Source organism: Apteryx mantelli, chromosome 1 (assembly GCF_036417845.1).
Source record: "Apteryx mantelli isolate bAptMan1 chromosome 1, bAptMan1.hap1, whole genome shotgun sequence".
NCBI classification, from domain to species: domain Eukaryota; kingdom Metazoa; phylum Chordata; class Aves; order Apterygiformes; family Apterygidae; genus Apteryx; species Apteryx mantelli.
The window spans coordinates 79,998,095-80,020,126 of record NC_089978.1 but is presented as its reverse complement, the minus strand read 5'-3'; positions in this window follow the sequence as shown (position 1 = coordinate 80,020,126).

Here is a 22,032-nt window from a genome sequence, read left to right as displayed (position 1 = left end):
TCTGCCGGGTATAGGGTCTCTTTTATTGACACTAGTTGTAGATTTTCTTGTTATCAAGTCAGAAATAAAAGGGTTTTTTTTGTTTTTTTGTTTTTATCAAGAGCAGGATAAATGGTCTTAATGAACGCCCAGCATCAATATTACACACCATCATTTGGCTATCAGAAGCCAAATAGGTTGGAATCTAGAAGTATTTATACTTTAATAGAGTTAATAGTTGTTCAAAGAACATGTTAGCAGTTTGATCATGAGGACTGCAGAGCAATCTTATTTCCTTCCAAAGACAGACATCATCATCTTAGCTTTTATCTCCATCTTCATAAGTTATGATGAATTAACTGTCTATACTTCACATTTGTAAAAGAGATTATTGGTTAGTTAGTTTGGAGAGATTTCTTTCTTTTGATACTACATTGCTTCTTTACAAAAGAAACAGAGCTAATGTCTGTGGTCATGCCAGACTGGGATATTATGTTTGATAGCTAGCCTCAGAATCTCATAAAATGTTCCTGGGTCAGACACCTAAAAATAAAGGCAGAATTTGTCTTCTTTTGGTGTGTTTTCTTTGCTTACAGTTATATTCTAATTTCCCAATATATTCTTTTTTTCTTTTTTTTTTCTTTTAGAAAATGAGAATACATCACATTACTTGTTTCTTCCCTTGCTACCCAAACTGGATGTACACTATTCTCATTCTCATTTTCCATGTGATCACTTTTTACTCGAGGTAAGTTAACTTTAGTAGCCTGGATGTGGGGTATGCAGATTGCATCACAGTATTAAAACTCTGTCTGGTTTGCTCTCTGCATAAGTAGAGGCAAAAAGTGGCATGTAATAGGAATCTCCTCCAAAATATATAACTAAGAATTTAATTCAGGCAACAGGAAAGCATCAGCTTTTTAAATAGTCCCAGAACAAAAGAGATTCTAGACCTTCACCTTACTATACTAACAGGAGACATCACACAACTGGTCCAGAGCTGCTGCTTCCTCTGAAATACTTCCATTTAAGGCAAGTCCAGTAGAATCATATACTGTTCTCTGGGAATAAATCCTAAACCCTAATGAAGAACATGATTGCTCCCTGACATAAAATGACCTCTGTGAACACTCAACGCTAGAGTCATCAATGCAATTTGGCTGCAATTTGTGATATTCTGACATTGCACAGCAGCTGCAAACCTGACTTTATTTAACTTTGTTTATAGAAGCTATTTATCAATGTAGTAGCAAGAAGCTGGAGGTGCACCAGCAAGCTTCAGCTTGGAAAACATTGTGTTTGAGAACAAGATTGAACCAGAATATAAATAACTATTTGTGTATGTGTGTGTGTGTGGGGGGGGGGGGGTTTCCTCCAGTTGAATAATTGCTCCTAAAAATGTGAAAATCTTGGATGGGGTTCATCTGACCAAACATAGACATCTACAGCTTCTAAACAAAGAGGTGAACTAATCGCTCCACCTTCCCTTAACAGTGAATGGAAAGCAATAAGTACTTTCAGCTGGTGATTCATCATATCCTAAGAGCCTAAACCTGTCAGGTGAATTGTCCTCTAGAAGGGCCTCTGTTTCTCCAGTAACTATAAGGATGACCATTCCAGGTTTAGGTATCCACAGTGCAGACACAGCGTGAGTTGAATCCCACCCCTTCTAGCTGAACTATGATTTCTGAGCGTAGCCTCTGAAAGAAATAAAACCAAGTAAGCAACCCTGTATTCTCCACTTATGACAAAGACTGCCATTGATTTCAGAGAAACAAATGTGACAGATGTCATAGGAATGCGCACTTCCTTATCTCACCCTGCTAGCCAATAATCATGCTGAACAAAGTCATTGTTTTTCTGGTACTACACAACCCAGTTTATCCTTTCTAACATTTCTGATTAGGAACTTTTCTACTTTAAAGGCTTTTTTTGTGTTTTCCTCACTTTGGATTTTATAAGAATTCTTTTTTAAGGTTTCTACAGTACATACAGGTGTAATGTAGTCTTTTCAAAAGTTCTTTAACAAGTAAAATCATTCCATAAATCGTATAGTGTGCTTAAGCATATCTTGAAGCCATTGCAACCACTCATATATTGTCATATTATGTAAATGGTTCATGATAAAACTTGGAAAACTGAGAACATTTTTTTCTGAGCATTTCTGAACAAAATTTCTAGAAATAATTCCTAAATTTGTATTATTTCAATCAGTCTTAATATCCACCTATAAATTTCTTTTGCTAGTAGTGTCACAGCTGAACAACACTTGACAGAACAAAATTCTTTGAAATATTAGATTTTTTCTCATGACTATATTAGATATGTAAAGTACAGTAATATACATAGTGGATCATTAACCCCAATCTAATTTAATCTTGGAAAAAAATCTTATTCTAACAGAAAGCAATTATTTTTGTATGTATTGAGTCCAAAGAGGAGAAAAATGGAGTCCCTTAGGAAAGAATATGAGGAAAATCATAAATAAAAAACTTGATAGATGATGTAGAAAGCAAGTAAAATGAGATGTTTAGAGTTAACCAGAAAAAAAAAAAAAAAAAGCTTTTCATACAGTATATCATAAAGGAGGGAAGAAAGGCAGAGGAAATATATAGAAAGGATAAGAAAAGCACAATGAAAATAAAAATGAATCCCAATGAAAAAGGAAGACAAAGAGGAAAAGGTCAAATGGAAATGAAAGAGAAAATGGAAAGAGGATAGATAATGATAAAAAGCCTTCAAAAAGTCTCTTAAGGACACTAAACTGTATCAGCAAAGAAGGGAAGATTCTATCATGGGTTAGTATATGTGATTAAAGAAGGAAATGAAGACACAAACAGAAGGAAAACAAAAATGAAGAACAGGAATAAATGGTCGTATTCCACGGTGGAATGTGTTTACACTCAGGGTCCCAGAAAGATCTGTGCGGTGACCCTGTGTTATTCATTGTATTCATATAAGACAGTGAATAATGAGCTGCCAAATTTTACAGATGATTTTTTTTTCCAAGAACGTCAAAAAGAAAGGTGACTGCAAAGTGTTGCGGAAGGAGCTCATTGTATTAAGTGCTAAAAAACAGCCAAAAGAATTCAGTGCTCATAAATTCAAGGTAAAGCACACATGAACGTACTACCCCTAACTGTGGAGACAGAATGATAGTCTTTGAATTAGTGATTGCCATTCTAAAAAATGTTCTTAGAGTAATTTTATATAGTCATATATAATGTAAGAAATTATTAGTGAAGGAGCAGAGAATAAAACAAAAGAAAACAATCTAATGGCATCATATAAAGGCATGGCATACTCCATGATGAATAATATGCCTTAACCTCTGACATCAGAAGGGTCTAGCAGACTTTTATAACATACTGAAAAGGAAAAAAAGGATGATCAGAAGTATGTAATGACTTCTACATGTAAAAACATTGAATAAAGTATGTTTCTCAGCTTGAAAAGAAACAACCTATGGAAGACAACATGGAGATCTGTAAAGTCATAAATGGTTTGAAGAAAGTGAATAAAAAGTGGTTATTCATGTTTTCTCATAAGAGGATGAATAAGGAAATTAATTGGATAACAGGCTAAAGCAAATTAAATGAAGTACTGAAGTAATTATCTGTCATATTAATCTCATTGTCACAAGTTATTAAGGATGACAAGAAAGGGTTCAAAAAGAGGTTAGGCAAATGAAGATAATCTATTGATGGCTGTTATCACACTGGTCCAGATGGACTTTCCACCTCAGAAAGCTCCAAAGTTATAAATGCCAGAAGCTGAAAGAATATACATGAGGAAGGATCCTAGCAAGCACATTATATTTATATTTTTTCCTAAGTATCTAGTGCAAAATTTGATGGACATTTGATCTGAGTAGCAAAGCAATTTTTGATGTCTAAGAAACTGAGAGGAATGCAGAAAAAACAGAGGTGGAAGAAGGCAGAGGAAAACAGAGGGGAAAAATAAAAATGGGCATTCATAATCTTAGTAAATGTAACTTGCATAGCACAAGTTCATGTCACTTGTTTTTAGTATTTTTGAATAACTGGCAACTTACGGCTATGGAGGATATAAGTTTATAATAACCTTTTAATTCACTCTTCAAAAATATTAAAATTATATAGGTAATGAAAGAAATCTGATAGGGTCAGATCAATGTTTTGACAGTTTTTTAGAGTTAGATGTAAACTTATCACAAAAATCAAGACATACTGTAGGGATGATGGAGAGAAATCTAATCTTAGCCAGGTTAAACATCCATGAATATACGGTTGAGACAATATTGAACATTTAAGCGCAAAAAAATTATGCTTTTAAGCGCATAAAATAATTCTATATGCATTGTACTATGAAAGCAAAAGGAATTGTGTTAGTTAAAATATGTATTTACAAAATCTTGGCCTTCACATTGTGGTTTATAAAGTGCTGAGATGAACAGCCAACTAGTTATGTAAAGGTTTCTAAAAAGGATGAAAATAGCAATTTAATAAAAACAATCGTCCATTAGATTTTTCACTGTCTTCATTTAAGTGAACACCGTATTTATTCTGCCTAGTTTAGTAGGAATATACCACATGAATTTCTACAGCTGAAGGTCATACAATCAGGCGACATAAACATCAATGGTAAACATCTCTTGGAAAATAAGATTCCATTGGTACAGTCAATAAACAAGCTGTCAACAATAAAAACAAAACACACTCTAATCAAAGAGAGACACATGCATGTATGATTATGTTTCCAAAAATTGTGGGTCATGCTCCTCTGGATGAGGCATAAAAACTACCAGATGGTTAGGGGCGGTGTAAAAAGGAGTGGGTTTATTATTTCTGTTCATAATACCAAAATCTGAACATTATGCTAAGCAAAATGGATGCGTGAGTCTTTAAAATTCACTTGGTAGTAGACGAAGGGAGGGATGCGATATAGTTTGGGAAACACTGCTTTAAGGATTTTCACCTAAAGTTGATTTGTATTGTACTAGAATACAATGTATTTAGTCCCACTCACAGCCAAAGAAAAATGTCTTGATTTTTTATAAACATTATGCAAAGAATGAATTAAATTTAATGTTATAAGTATCTGAATATGTATAACATTAAATTTATTTATTTATTTATTTCTCCTGGATACTTGCAAGTCTGTCCAGAAACAGAGTATTTACAGTCTGGGCATTATGCCATGAATATTTTTCTTGAGGCTTTCCTTCTCTTGTATTAATTACAGTAAAATTAAGATTCCATACCACCAAAGAATAAACCAAAACAAAGCAACAAATGTAAACAACAATGAAGCAGACATAACAGCTAAATAATTCTTCCCGTCTCCTTTGATGACAACTGAAAGGCAACTGTGGTCTCTATCTTGACATACCTGTGGAAGCAGCAGTGAGAATCCCTCCATTGTTTATATGTTTTTATGGATGAACTGTGTAGATGGGAAATTAGGGCCTGATCTTGTTGCTCACATACAGGCATCAGGGGCCATCTGAGATGCCCCTGGGTACCCTGCTTGGCCTCCAGCTGTCACTCCAGAAAGCTGTGATTCACTGTTTTGCCATGTGTCATATCATATTTTCCATTGCCATGTGGGTGTCTTAAACATGGTGCTTGTATATGGGCAGTTGAACATAGCATCTATGGGAGGATTCACTGTATTCGCAATAGTTTTTTTTTTCTCCTGAATAATTCTCTAGATTCCAGTACTGATAGTGACTAGATCTCTGCTGAGTGTAATGGGAGTTTAGATATGTCTCACACCTACATATCTATATATACAAATCTAAAATGAGGTATTTTAATGAACCTAAATCCTATAATTATATGTGATGAATTCCACTCTTGATGCATCGTTTACATATAGCACACGTGCATGGTATGTATAGTTCCCCAAGAAAACCCCGCTGCTGTATATTTGGACTCTGCTACTTTGAGCAGCTCTCCCTGATGTGAAAGTTAAAACATTGATTTTTTTTCCCCCCACTCTGCAGGAAACCTAGGACAATGGCAACAGTGGAATATTTTAAGTGTAGAAGAGTAGCTGACAAGTGTGGCGGCATCTAGATGACACCACTTAGTAAAGGAAACATCATAAGCATTTATATTAAAATCATTTTTAGACCTGATCTGCAGTGTGCACTGAAGATACTGCTTCTTTACATTTGTTAAATTTAAAAATAAAAATAAATTGACTTAATTTTGTGTTCATAGCTCCTTGGCTTCTACTTTTTTCCATGTTTGCTGTTACCTTATCTTCCTTCACATCATGATTTTTCTAAGATACCAGCTAATGTCTCTGATATTTCGTTTGCTAATCCATATGTGCTGTAAGCTGAAGTTCATAGAAGATGTGGAAATCACAAACTTATCAAGGAATCTTTAAATTATTCTTTCTTCATATTGGAATGAAGTCTTTCATTTTTTCCATGTTATTAAATATTATTAGTTAGACACTTAATCAAAGTTCAACTTTTTTTTATTAAGACTGTATTTCTCTTTTACCAGTTAAAAGGGAAAAAAATACTAGTAATATTTAGGCAAACACAAAATCTTCAAATCGATTATAAAAGTTGTAAAAAAAATCACAAAAAAATACAAATGATTTACCAATTTACCAGGAAAAGCTTTCATTTCTTCAGTACAAAACCCCCTGAAACTGAAGAATTTATAATATAAAAACAAATTTTCTGTAAAATTTGCCAGGTGTTTATTTTTAGCAACATTTTAGTTAAAAGTATGTTTCTGAGAAATTTTTAACCAAATAAAAATATTTCTGCAAATATCTTCCTTCTGGTCGAAACCCAGATTTTTCATAGTTTAATTGTGAAATAATTTCAGTTAGCTCTATGACTTTCAATTTTTCTTAAAAACCGAATAATAAAGAGTATACCTAGTAAATTCCCCAGAAGCAAGGAACCTGAGTGATTAACAAGATTAGAAAGAAATAGGAACTTTTTTTGGTTTATGTCTTGAAAAAATTGCCACAGAGACGCTTGCATTGAATAAGAGTGGGATTTTTACAGAACCTTTTAAGAACCATGTTTTAACTAACGCTCCCCCCAACGGGTTTCTGCATTATAAACAAATATAGATTGCTTTGTACAGCAACATGCTTCACACTTTCTGTTACTCGGAGAAAGAACATCAAAACAGTTTGAACAAGCAGTTTGAATAAACTTGGGGGATGAGGTTCTTAATTGTGTGAATGGCTTGTTTTTGTTTGTTTTATAATTTGAATTGTCTCTGACTGTAGTAGATCGTTTTCAGCTAATTCCTTGCAGCTGTTACTAAATTACAGGCTCTGCTTTCCAAGGCCACTTAGGGAAAGGAAAACTAGCGCTATTTAACCACTAATCTGACTATGTAATGATCTGAACGAGAAGAGGAAAAACATTTGCTATTTCTAGTTGTACAACGCAGGATCTGTGCCAACCAGTCACGTGACGGAATGGCTGCAGTTTATTTACCGATAGAAGTAAAGGATACAATTTTTGTTAGAATAATATGGCATGAAAGATAATTATTTTCTCTCATTAATTGAAATGTATGTCTACTCTTTTAGCCAAACCAAATTTAATAGTAGCCAGTAGTAGCCAAAACATTCTGAAGATGTAAAGGTCATGATGATAAACTGATTTTTCTTTACTGGATTCAGTGCAGACACAATATACCCAGATGCATAGAATTCACCTGAGTATCTCCAGACTATTTCAGGCTCATTAGCCACCTCTAACTATAAGCAGAAGTAGATGATTTTTAGAAAACTCTCTAGAATCATAGGGCCTATCAATCAAAACCTCCACAGAAGGGATATTTGGTTGCATGAGCTGATAATCCAGTGTATAGGAATGCGACTGCATTCTTACTCTACCTCTTACAGATATACAGATGTTGCTGCACACACCACTGCATTTTTTTTTTTTTAACAAACAGGACTAATGGCCAGAAATCTGAAGCAATTTAAATAGGATCTGAATACCTAATTCCAGCTGATTTTGATCACTGAAAAGTATATGCATACTTCAAAAGATTTCTAATGAGTCTAAGTTATTTTGACTCTTAGAGGAAAGGAGTTGTCTAATACTAAGTTGTTGCAGCAATTTTCTCATTTTTCTTCCTTTTAATCTGTAAATCTCACATGAACATGGGGATAGTTTCTTGTGGCAAGGACAGAAGTGAGGGAAAGGGGAGAAAGGAAAAGTTAAAAAAGATGATAAATGGTTATTCTGCATCTGTTTTTCTCCACTGGCCTTTATGAAAGGAAAACAGAATTAGCCACTGTGCCATGATCGTGGAATTCTGGTAGGGGTGAAGTTGCCAGACACAAGTTTAAAACACAGTTAGGTCTGGCTGACTGGTAGTTCTGAGGACAAAAAATTAATTTTTGCTTTATGATACTGCTTACCAGAGACCTACTTCATTTAATTTTTAACTTCTTCGTAGCAATCTGTTGACTGAAATTTAGGTTAATCAATGACAGTACACAGACTACATTTAATAAGTGGAGGAGATCATTTTGCTGTAGCTTGTGACTAAAATTCTGTGAGAGTCAAAGGCTCATAGGTTGTGGTGCCCAGGAGGCCCATAAGATGACAGTCATCCATAAATACTGATTATTTAATATGAGGCTGAGGTAACTTCTTGCATATGGCACTTTAATTTGAGGATTTCACTCAAGTATTTCTGAAAAGTTATGTTCATTATCACTTAAAATTGATCCCTTAAAATTAATAAAACTATTTTCCAGATCTTTACAGACCATTGCTTCCTCTTGTTTCAACTCTTATGTGTGTCCTAATTAATAATTAGGGAGCAAAAATGAAATAGGGAAAATACAAAAAAGACATTAGTGTGGAAATTATTGTGAAACTATAGGCAAGTTTAAAACTGCTTCACCAAGAAACTGTAATCTTAATTCATTATATAGAAGTTTTCCTTTCCTTTCCTACACATATAATGCCTTTCAACTTTTCATGCTAGAAAACTTTCCTTTTGACTACTTTCCAACAATCTTTTTTCCTCTCCCCTCCCCCTCCCCTCCCCTCCCCTCCCTTTTGTTTATTTTTCCACTAATTCAAGATCACCTGATGACTTTTCTGATGAAGAGTGCAAATTAATTAATTTGCCTGAATGTAGGAAGAGGATAAGAAAGTATGGCAAATATTTCAGAAAGCTATCCTCATCTAAAAAATAAGGGAAAATAACCAATCATCATGTAACCAGAATTCCTGTACAATAAAAATGTGTGAGATACTCACATGGCTGAAAGGTCATGAATGTCATTCCCCCTGTTCCAGTTCAGCATCATACACAGGGACGTAAGCCTCTCTTATTCCTGATATGCGCTTGTCTTGGGTATCTTTCAGTATGCCTAAAGAAAGATGTTCTGCAACCTCATTAAGTGATCTACTCACTTACAGGCTTTTCTAGAAAACATTCTCTAATATTTAACCTGAATATTCCTTGCTGCAATGTGTGAAAACAGGATTATTTTTGCACCAACCTTCCCTATACGCTCCAAGATTTTCTCCCTCAAATTTCTCTGCTCTGGGCAAAAAAACCAAAAACATACTTCTTCAGTCTTTCCTGTAGGGCATCTTTTCTAAGGTACAGACAAATATTTCTCTTCTCTGGACTTTCTCCTGTCAGGTCACTTCTTTCCTGCAGAGCAGTGCCTCAAACTGGACACCACTGCAGCTGAGTCCCTAGCACTGCTGAGAAAAGAGAAAGACTGGCTTCTCATGTCACGCAGGCAGGTTTGTATGTTACAGTCAGGTGTTTTTCTATCCTCTGTGATAAAATGACACATTTTATTTATGTTCGGCACAGCATCCACAATAATTCCAGATTCTTTTAGGTAAAACTGCTACCAAACCAATTGTTTCTGAAGCTGTGCTTGGGTTGTTAATTATTTCTCCGAAACCACAATACAGGGTCCTTGCCATTGAATTGCATTCAGTTTTCTCTTTTTTTGGTCAAAGTGATTTTTAATTTCAGTTCTGTTATTGAGCAGATTTTCAGTCTCATCCAGCTTCATGTCACCTGCAAATTTACTAAGCATACCTTCTATTCCATCAGTCAAATCATTAATAAGAATAGATGAATAAAATCAGACTCAGGGTGGACCCCTGCAGAACCTTGCTAGTTATAGTTTTCCTTTTTTGCAATAAACCATTGATAACAGTCAACCAGTTATGCACCACCTGCTAGTAATTTTACCTAGTCCATGTTTCCTGGATTGCTTATTAGAATGTCTGGTGGGATAATTGCAAAGCTTTGCGAAAGCAAAGATACCTAAGATTTCTCTTTTCTCCACAGCATCATAATAATTATAGAACAAAGACTGATTTGATACAGTGGCTAAATTTTTAAGTCCATGCTCACTCTTTTTTTATTGACTCTTTATCTTCTGTGTTATAAATAACATATTTGATTATTAGTCTGTATATTTTTTATGGGATTTAAATACAGATTGATTTGTCTACAGTGGTCTATCTTTTTGTCCTTCCTTTTTTTAATGAGAGGCACCATCATGGCTGATCTTCTCTGGGAAAAAAAAAAAATAGAAGGAATGTTTATAAGAAATATTGATGCTGATATTCATATTGAAGGAAAGTCAATTCTGAAATGGGTTAGCAGGAGATTTATGCACTCTACTATTGATATTTTAAAAGTACATTTTAAGTAAACCTTACCTTCAGCATAGGTCTTGCACCACTCTTGTGGGAATGAATTTTGTCCAGGAGGTATTGAATATACATTTAAAAATGTATTTTAAAGGAATTTTGAAAAAGGTCTAAATATTCAACTATTATTTCTGATTTGCTTAGAAATGCTAAAATCCTACTTAAAGTAAATGACAAAAGGTATTACAATATTGCAAAATGTCTTCCAGAACTATTTTATTATAGACAGTAGCATGATGATTTTATATTTGTTTTATATACTTGTTCATTATATTGTAGTAAAAGGCCAAAATTTCCTTTCATACTCAAGCAATGATTCACTTATAACAATTAGTGTTCTGTTTGTATAAAGACTAGCTAAATACTGAGTGAAGGTTTGAAGTATCGTGCAAAGTTTTTAATAGAACTTATGCTAGGCCTCACAGTTCTATGATCTTATTATATTTTAAATTAATAAGGATTTCATGCTTATAATTGTTTTTGAAATAAGTAAAATAATAGCTATTTAAATAATTAGCTTCCAGTCATATTGACTAAACTGCAGACATTGTCATGTCACTACCCTTTGGCATTCTTGGTAGTGATCTCAGTATCTTGCTGTATTATTACTAGTTTGGAGAAAGGATTATTTGGGTATAACATCAAGCTGCCCAAGCAATATTCGGTCACTTGTCTCACAGCAAATTAACTCTGGTACGTTATAAGAGGTAATTTCTGAAACCCAAACTGGAACACTGTTAACCAGCCATTAAAAAGCAGGTATTTCAAAGACAATTCAAAGTGATTTTTAATGTTTTAAGAGTTATAGCTTTATTTTTAAGACATAATAATATTCTATTTTTAGTTTTTAACTGATAAATTATCTTAGTCTATTAGATCATCATAAATAGACAATGATAGGAAATGATAATACAAGTAATTATACTGTTTTTATCTCAAACCAAGTATATCAACTGTTCATCTTGCATCATGACTTCTAAAGGCTGTCAGAACTCTGCTAACCTGCTAATTTCTAGAGAACAGCTCCCAGGATTGTTTTAGCCTCATATAACAAATAAAGCAAATGCATTACTTAATTTCTTGTTTTATGTATGTCCATTAAATTTTTGATGAGGGAATATTTTCAAGTTAATGCATTCATCATGTGCATGTATTAGCTATAAAATAAATGCAGAATTAGATATGCATAATGAAAAGTCCATAGATGTGAATATCAAAAAAGCCATTTAAGATCTCTTTTATCATTCCAGGTGCAACATGCCCATAGTCATACTTCTTTGACAAGTATGAAACGTTTAGTAAAAGCTACATCATATTTTTCTCTCCAGATAAAGTTGTACATGGTGGCCATTTAAAAGGACATTTATGCATACCCAGAACAGAAGAGCATTAGCCTCTTTTGCTTTAGGAAAATCAGTCAGGTCTTCCTGAGACAGGGTGTCTCAGTAGATGCATAAGGATTATTAATGGCATATGAGTTTGTCAATGAATAGTGCAAAGTGCAGGAAATAGCTGGCAGGTAAATCTGCCTGCTCTACGATTTACCCTTCTGAATGGCTTGGCAACCCATGTGCCTTACTTGACGGGGGGCAGCTACCAACACAGCTGTAGAAGAAGACTCACAGTTACACTGGCTGAATTCATAGCAAAGCCTTCTTTTACATAAAGGTCTTTTTTTACATAATAGCAGGGCTAAACCATAAACAGATGTCACAGTTGTATGTCACAACCTTTATTTTAGCCTTCTTCAGTCCGAAAAGCTGCTCGTGTTGGTGGACTGAAGTAAGCCACTGCCAGCATCTAAACTACCATTCAGTGATACAGTTCCATTAAAGAAAAGCTGTTAGATCAACCCAATAGTATTGTCTCTGCTTTCAAGATAAATGCTGTCTCTCTGACTGGTCAAAATTCTAACTCAAAATTTAGATGATTTAAGACTAATGCATGTTTGTTCCTTTATCTTCTAGCACTATTAAGTACTGTAAAGAAAAACTTAAAATAATATGTGATCATTTAACTAAAGAGCTATATTAGAATGCATATGATACATTGGAGAATAAATGAGGACTGTACAAAAAACTTTGTTCTTAATGTCTTATGTCCAAAATAGCTGATTTCTGACTTTAATAAAGTAGTCATAAAAATTGTCTTTTAAACATTCAGTGAATATTTGTAAATATTTTAATTTTTTGAAAAGGTTATTTTTAATACCTTCTCAAGTTTAAAATAGCAATAGATGGTTCATCTTAAAATAGTAAAATAAGCATCACTTCTAATGAAACTGGATTGATTTTCAAAAGAAACAATAATAATTCTCATTTTCCAAGAATTCAGCTTTAATCCATTCTTTTCACTATTTCTTCAGATTCTAAAATAATAAAAGTGTTTCATTTTTCAACCAAGTCTAAATAAAACAATATTTAGTTAATGGCCCTTAAAATTATATATATTGATTATTTTTCAGGTAATGAAGCAAAAGTGAGACACCTGCTGAAGTTTATTTTAAGGTTTTTCTTTCTAAATCATTTGTGATATAAAAGTTATGGATCTTTGAGGGAAAAGTTAAGAAGAATTTTGACTTGATTTGTTGTTAGACTGACAAGTTGCAAATGAAACTCAATATAGGCAAATTGGAAGAAAGACACACAGAGCACACAGCCTCCAAACAAATGAGATTAAGATTTATCAGGAGGATTTGATAGAATCTGCACATTTTAATCTATAACTGTCTAGAAAAGGAAAGAATTTGGTCCAATGTTTGTAAAAATAGGAAGTGGATAGTTTCCAAACTATTAACACATTAATGTTTCCTACGTGTTAGATGCACTTACTTCAGAGAGAGATTGCCATAGCACTTAGTGTTGTACATCATGACAGTTCCTGTAAAGCACACTGTGACCTCATCATAACCTGCAAGATAGATTATGCACATGTAAATATATCGAAAAATTTCATCTCTTCCCCTGCCTCAACTCCACACACGTCTTCTTAGACACGTCATGGAAGGATCTGCTGCTTCATGCCAGGCAGGTTGAACACCAGACATCCCACACATATGCAATAGCTGGTTCAATGCACATGAATACCATGGTTCTACTGCAATGGTTGTAAAGCTGGAGGCTGGATTTTTACTTTTCTGAATCATCTAGAAATAACCTAATTTCAAGGTACTACTAGTTGCTACTTTCAAACTTATACTTTCCTTTAAATGAAAATATCTCATGCTGGTAGGTTTCAGAAGTTGGGGGGTGGGGGGAAGCTGGCTGGAATTAGGATATTGTTTTAAAATTACTTTAAAAAGTATACCATTAAAATTTATTTTGGTATTGATTAGAGGGCAACATTTTATATTCATTTTGTTAAATTTCTATTGTAATTTTGACTGATTCATTCTTCAGGTTTTATATCCCTCAAACCTATTTGTGCTACTATGTATTCTTTAAAACGATCTAAGTATTGAAACACCAAATGATACAAGCATGGAAAAAAAGAGAGAGTTACTTCTGCATTGATTTCCCCAAGGCCTGCCACAAATTAGTTTACTTGGTATGATCAATACTAGTCATTCAAATGCCCCAGTAATAAGAAATGTAATAGCTTACTAAAGTTTCATCTTAGGTTACTTCTCTCATGAGAAGAAATTGAGACAAAATGATAAAAAGAAAGGGGTAGAAATGAGATAATTTGTACAACACACTCATGAAGTCCCCATTTAAGCTTAATGATACTCAACCAAGTTTACACTGTGGAGAGAAAAGGATATGTATTTTTCCCCTTCTTTTATTTCTCCCCTTCTTCACACTGTAAAGTATTTTTTTCCTTATATTATTTGAAAGCAGATTCTGATCACAGTTAGAGTGCTCACCCATTTCTACTAAACCATGTGACTGAACAAAGCGGACTGAGTAATATTTGTCAACTGGAACAAAATTTGATAGTGATTATAAGCTTTAGTGTAGTTTTAATTATGAACTGCAGGAAATAAGAGAAAAAGTTATCGCAGAGTGATCTTGAGAGAAAACAAAAACTGTACAAGATTGGTATTTTCTCTGAGCATGTTTTGTTTCGACAGCTGACTTAAGGGCAAAATAACACTAGAATTAAAAATAAAAAAAAAAGTTCTAAAGACATGAAATAGTAAATAAACCACCATGTGGTGAAATGTTACCAGTCCACTTATGTTCTCCAATGCAGCTGGTAGATTCACTTGTATCACAGAACATCTTTTTTCTTTTGGTCAATGTGATGAAAATTCATACCACTCCATAGGATTCTATCAACAAATTAAATTTTTTTAGGAAAGATTGAGCTGGTATAGACAAAGCAATGGAAAGATCTGGTGATATTCACCTCAAGTCCTGATGTTTTCCTAATATCTACATCTCTGTACAGATTTGTTCTAAACTTAAAGATAGAGCTTCAGATTTGTTTTTACAGCACACTAGATGCCTTTTTTTTCTATTTAACTGATCCCCACATTACATACCCAGTGCACCAAATGCTTTTTGCATCATTCAAATTCTAGATACTCTACTAAATCATGGTTTACCTGATGCAAAAGTCTGGATGAAAATCAGGCTATATATTCTCCAGCATTTTTGCATGCTAGCTTCCCCAGAATAGTTTTCTAGTAATTCTTATGCAGTTTGTGATTGATTTTCTTGATTTAATAATTCTTTTGAAGAAATCTTCATTTTACAAAATGGAGATATATGTTCCTTTGTTGTCCTCCAACAGACTGATGAAAATCCTTCAATGAATTAAGAAAGCTCTCATCATTCAAAGAAAAAGAATCCAGTTCCGAAAAATTGTTTTGATTTTGGCTGCTGCATTATGCAAAAATGTTTTGTAGTCACTTGCTTTAATACACTAGGTTTTTAAACACCCCATTGTGTCCCCATTTTTACCTAGCATATTTATTTCAACTTTAATTTCACATTTCGTCTTTCCTCATTTAGGGTGCTCCTGTAAAACCTGTTCTTCATTTTCCTGAATACAGCAAGATCCATTCCTAGTTTCATTAACACTTGAAAATGATTTATAAATAAAAATAAAAAAAGTAAAAAGAAAAAAAAAATAACAGAACTTTTGTCACTGACAAACAAGATTTCCATTAAGCACCTTCAACACAGATAGTCTGCCAAGGTACTTTATCTTCTTTTTCAAATTTATTTAAGAAACTCCCTGTCACAACAGCTCAGTTTTGTCAGCAGATATACAGAAAGGACTAAATTCCTCAGGCTCTTATGCAGTACATTTGCCATTTATTTTAGACACTTCAGATTGCAGCCTCTCAGCACTCATGTATGACCTTTCTGCAAAGCTGCTGTTTTTATCAGAGTTGATTTAATTGCAGAGATGAACTTTAACTTCTGAAGAGTCATAATCCACTGATTTGATGCATATGCAGTTATCTTTCTTGTAAAAAAAAATCCTATTAAAGTTCAAAACTGGCCAGCTGGGTTTCTAATTTAAAAGAATGCAAAATATTGTTTATTATAATGCTGTCTTACTTTTTATTCTTGAGAAAGCATTCAATGATGTTATTATGAATATTCTCTTGGCATCTCCTACACATATATAATAGAAAATTTAAAAATTAAACACAGATGTCTTGGTAGGTGATAAGGTCATATTTCCAGTATCTTTCATTGTGGTAAATAAACACAAATATCTTAAAATCCAATAAACAAGACTGCCTCTTTTAATTGTGCATATATGATCCAAAATAGTCAACAGTTGAAATGCATAACACATGGAAATAAATGGAACAGGAGAACAAAAGAATATCCCTAGGATACTTGTTGATGTGGACCTAATGTCAGCTCCAGCCAGTAAGCATAATCAGTGTCCGCAGAGGACATTTAATCATACATAGTGGGAACAGTCTAATTGAATTGATTGGCCCGAAAGACAAGAACATAAATTGCTGAGTACTAAGGCTTTGATACAATACATTGATCCAGTGCTAAGGGTTTGGTCAACAAAAAGACTCAATTATTTTAATAGGTAGGAGTACCACTTTAAATAATTGTGTGATTATTTTGTAACTCACATCCATACTATCACTGGTTGTCATCCAAATGTTACTGTAACATTTAATTTAAAATATACTGTAAGCAGCTTTGGGGAGCAGAAAGGGAACACATCCTTGTCTATATGGAGCCTTAGAAATCAGGTGTTTAGGAGTGATGTAGCCACATAAACATTGGTGTCTTGTGCTATTGAAGGTATGGAGGCATCCGTACGGGGCTGACAGATATGACACAGGACCTCTGCCATTCTGGAGAGGCAACTGACAAGCTTCCAGGGTGCCAACTCTATATAAAGTGGAATTACATGTTCCCCTCTCCTTTGTGACCTGATTGAGAATGTGTTTAATTTAAAGGGAATCTTTCTGTTGGCTTCAATAAAGTCTTGGGGGCACATTCAGTGAATGAAGTAATCATTGCAACAACTGTCTCCCTACCAAAAGTATGCTTTGAAACCTTACCTGCCACACAATAAAAGGTATTCTGACAATATTCTGACAACATACTGTGGGCCTCAATTATGTATTTTGATTATCAGCCTTATCTTGCACATAAAAGTGCTATAACTAAAGCTGACACAATAAAGTTAGAACGTTTGACTGAGAGCACTTTAAGACTTGCAACAGCTATTCAAAAAATACCATTGCTTTTACTTCTGTAAAAAAGGTTCTGATTCAAATCATAGGTGAAAAGTGCTGTCTGACACATATTCATTTGCAGAAAGGACATTACCTTGCTATCATTCCCACCAGGATGCTCATAATAATCTATTGACATTGATTGTGTAGTAAACAATCTTTCAGCAAGGTAAATGATGTTGAATCACTATCAGTATATGGGGTCAGAATTCCAGTTGTATTATGCACAAAGTCTTGTTACGAGCTAAAAGGAAATATGCTTCATATGTGAAGCCAGGTATTTGGATTTATTAATATAATTGGAATCTTAGCCTAATCAAACATATACTCAGCCTAATCAAACAATCTTTATTAGTGCAGATTTCAATATTGTAAGAAAAAGAAAAAGAAAAAGAAAAAGAAAAAGAAAAAGAAAAAGAAAAAGAAGAAAAAGAAAAAGAAAAAGAAAAAAGAAAAAGAAAAAGAAAAAAGAATAGCATTACATTAGAAATAACTCAGTAATAATAATAATATTAATACAGATAACACTTTTATGCTCACACCCTTAGTATCCACCATGCCTTTTGCTGGTGTTATGCTCACCTTTCCACCATCCCTTTGGACCCCAAAGTCAGCAGCACCAGTCTTCCTCCAGCAAGCGGGGGGTGCGGGAGGGCAGTTACATCTGGTCATCAGTGTTACAGGTTCTTTGCCTTTGCTGGGAAGAGTGCAACAGTGATGGGGTTTTGTCTTTCTCCTCTCCTTTCTCCCTTTTGTGTTCCCCAGGGTCCATTTTCTAACACACTTTTACGTTATGCTCTTTCTTCATTGGTCTGCCAATGGCCCTTCTGCAGCTAGATGTTACAAGAGACACAGATTTCAAAGAATCATCCACATTACAACCATCCTTCCTCATTCCTAATGTACCCCTGAATTTTGGAAACTGGGGACGTGGGAAGGATGAGGTTAAATTCCATGTCAAGATACATAAATTAGCCCACCTATAAGTAGGTTTCAACATATAAACCAGAAGACTAAGCTTCATTAAAATCAGTGAGGTTCTATAGTGGGATTTTGGCACCTAGTATCATTTGGGATATACTAAGATTTCTGCATGGGGCTAGATGTCCATAACCCGATATCTTCAGATCAAAGTCTATGGATGGATCTCACAGACTATATCTATACCATGAGGCAAATTAGCTTTCTGCCTTGCTTCCAGTCTTCATCCCCTGTGTGTTCATACTTCATGTTCATACTTTAGTTCATTTCCAGACTAACTTCTGGGGAACACTCTCTCCAGCTATTTATCTCTGGCTATGTGTATACTTCTAAGTAAAAGAGAATCCAGGATTGACTGTAAGTCCAATGGCACTGAGTGACTTGCATTCATATTGCCTTCAGATTTGTATTGGAAAAGGCTCACTGGAATGGTCAAAACAGAGCCAGGAGCTACCAATTAAGTGGTGCTGGAAAACAGTTCTTAAGCTTTCTTCTCGGTCCTCTTAGCATATATGCATTCACCTAGCTGTATTCCTGGATCTAATTCACTCCAAGGTCCACTCCTGATGGAAGAATGGATGAGAGCAGACAAGATGTGTTATGTAGCTTGAGCCAATATGTTCCTGAGGAGGTTAGTCCTACTCTAGCCCTAAATGGGAATTCAGGACACTCTAGCACTTGGCACACCGGGGACCAGGGTAACCTCTTATGATAGATACAGTTAACCAAGGAAATACAGCTACAGTTTATTCTGCAAAGGGGAGCAAATCCCCTCCTGTATAAGAATGAGTGCAGTAGAATTTTAAAAGGTTCTTCCTCTAAGGAAAATTCTTAAAAATATTCTTATTCTATAGAAAAGTATTAATATAAAATATTCCCTGGCCTCCTTTTTGAATGTAATCTAACTTAATGTGATTTTATTTTATTTTATATTTTTTTCTCTTTTACTATAGCAGGACTATAAGGAGTTTGCATCCACTCAAGTGATGTCTCGGGCAATACAAGAACAAGGTAGCAGTTCCATGCATTGCAGTGTGCATTGATACTGTCATCAGAATTCATCTTCCTTTGGTAGTGAAACAGTACACCTGCAAACATGCTGAGTGATAGATACTGTATCACTGAGACCAGTTCCAGTCATTCATCCCCATATTCACTCAGCATTCATATCACAATATATTCCATTAAAAGAGGAAGAGGAGGGTTGAGCTTAAATGACTGTGAACAAGACCAGAAAGAAAAACCTGGTCCCAATTTCTTCAAGCTCATACCAAAAGAAGAAGGAGGATAAAACAAGCAAACAAACAAACAAACAAACAAACAGAAAACCTGATACTAGAAGGAACTAGATCAGGGCTAGACTCTTCACAGTGTTCTAAACTTCCAGAATTTCATTCTAGAAAAGATACAAAGACGGTGGGATATTAGATAATGTCTCTACTGGATAAAAGCACACAAGGCAGAAAAGAGATGGCAGCAAGGGGAAGTGGAAATAGGTCAAATCAGAGATTTCCATATTTCTATTCAGATAGGCCTCAGAAAACCTTGATTTAATTCTAATTGCCAAAGTCCTTCAGGAGAATGGTATATGTGAAGAAGAGCGCATATACAGATAACTCTGAAGTAGAACTTGACTAGCAGTGTGATACATACTGTGCTCTGTGTTGTATGCTGAAAACATTTTTAGCCATTGGAAGCTATATCGTCTAGGCAAATGGTTTTCCATGTAAAACTAAAATTCTTGTTTACAAGACATATTTTACCCTAACCTTTAGAAAATTATGTTTACTTTAAATTAACTGAATTGGGACTTTGAGGATAACATTAACCTTTTACATTCTAAGACAGTACAGTTTCTTTTCTGACCTACAGATTATTAGTCACCTCACAAAGAATGTTAAAGCATAGTGACCTGAAATTATTGATTTCTTTTCAGCTAATAACTTCATTTTGAAGATCAGCCTGAAAAAAGAAATATGCATTTTATAACCTAAGAGATAAATTAAGTTTTTTTGTATCCAAAATGATGATTGTGAAGGATGATGCAATTTTACAGCAAAATATTAATGGAGATGTCCTTTACCCCCTTGTATCTAGGAGCATTTCTAGTGGTAGTGAAAATTTTGTCAATTGGAAGTTCATTAATAGGAAAGAAGTTTCATGAAATCTGAAACACATCACTGAAATTCCAAATGATTTTTACTTGAACATGCCTTCTATTATTTCATATATTAGCAGTAATGACGATACTATTTTAACATTTTTTTCTCTTTCCTTTTCCCATTTCTCTTTTGTCTCATTTGTTTTATTGGTCATTTGTGGAAAGAGAGAAAAGAAAATATAGAAGAGAAGAGAAAGTCTCATTGTAACATCTTGTAACATCTTTCAGTGATGAATTTTAGTTTTCTCCTTTCCCTGTTATAAGATTACAAAGAAAAAAGAAAATAAAAGATTGGGGTACAGGAGAGTATAAAATTCTACCCACAATTTTTCAAAATGAAGAAAAAGTCCTTTCATTTTGATTATTTATCACTGAAAATAAAACAGAAGGTTATAAGTTTAAAACATCAAAAGTGCTTTCTTCTTCCAAATCTTCTGTGGGAATAAAGTTTTCAGGATTCCAATTGTATTGGAATACTTATTGATTTTAGGTATGGCGTTAACTTTATTATTTTATGGTAAGACTTAATTCTCTTTGTGTTAAACGCATTCTGTTTTATGTTCTTTTTGTGTTATACAAAGATATTGGAAAAATTTTCAAGTCTAAGAGATAGCTAGTAATATGAGATTTGTATTTTTAGCAAAATCTACACATTCGGGGAAGAAAAGGACATGTCGCCCTTCCCTTCTTCAACTTTTAAAAAGTAAAACAAAATGAAAAGGGGGGGGGGGAAGCAAAGTATTGTAGTTTTGAAATGCTTAGCTGCCTGTTGATGAAGATGGCTGTCTAAGAAATTTTCAGACACATAGATTCATGAGCTTGATTCTACTAGTCTTAATTTATTTTGTCTATCATATTTGTCTTTCCAGTTGCAATAACATAACCAGTGGAAGTTATAGTATGTAAACAATATCCCAAAATAACATCTCACACCTGACACTTCTTCCTGTTGCCTGTGACCCAAGAGAGTTTGCTACTGGACACACATGCACACACAGGCATGCACACACACACACATACACACACACACCCTCTCCTGTAGCTGGCCCTAGAGGCTCGGTCTCGCCAGCGACTGGTACCCAGACGCTGGTGTCTCCAGTTCTGGCTCTCAGACCTCTTATCCTACTCACAGGATAGTCTGTGTTGAAGTTCACTAGCAGATCATGAATGCAAATATCCACGTACAGAATAGAGAGTCCACTCACACAGAAAATATTTAGAAATCCAGTCCAACATGAAGATAGGACAGACTATGGTGATGAGAAGCAAGACTCAGTCAAACATACTGACCATCAGCAGCTTACTTACACATGACTGGCCCTTTTATTCCCCTTCTTTTTCCCAGACTTGTTCTTCCCCCACTCACTTTGACCCCTCCTTTTCTCCACCCTTATTTCCTTCCATATAAACTACACCCCCTTCAATTACTTCTTTCCCCATTGGTCCCAGTTTTGCTATATCCATACCCAAATTTGGTGTTTCTGATACTGTTACCTTGATCACCTCAGCCTTAGGTTCTATTACTGATACAATTACTTAAGCACTGCTGGCCCTGCAAGA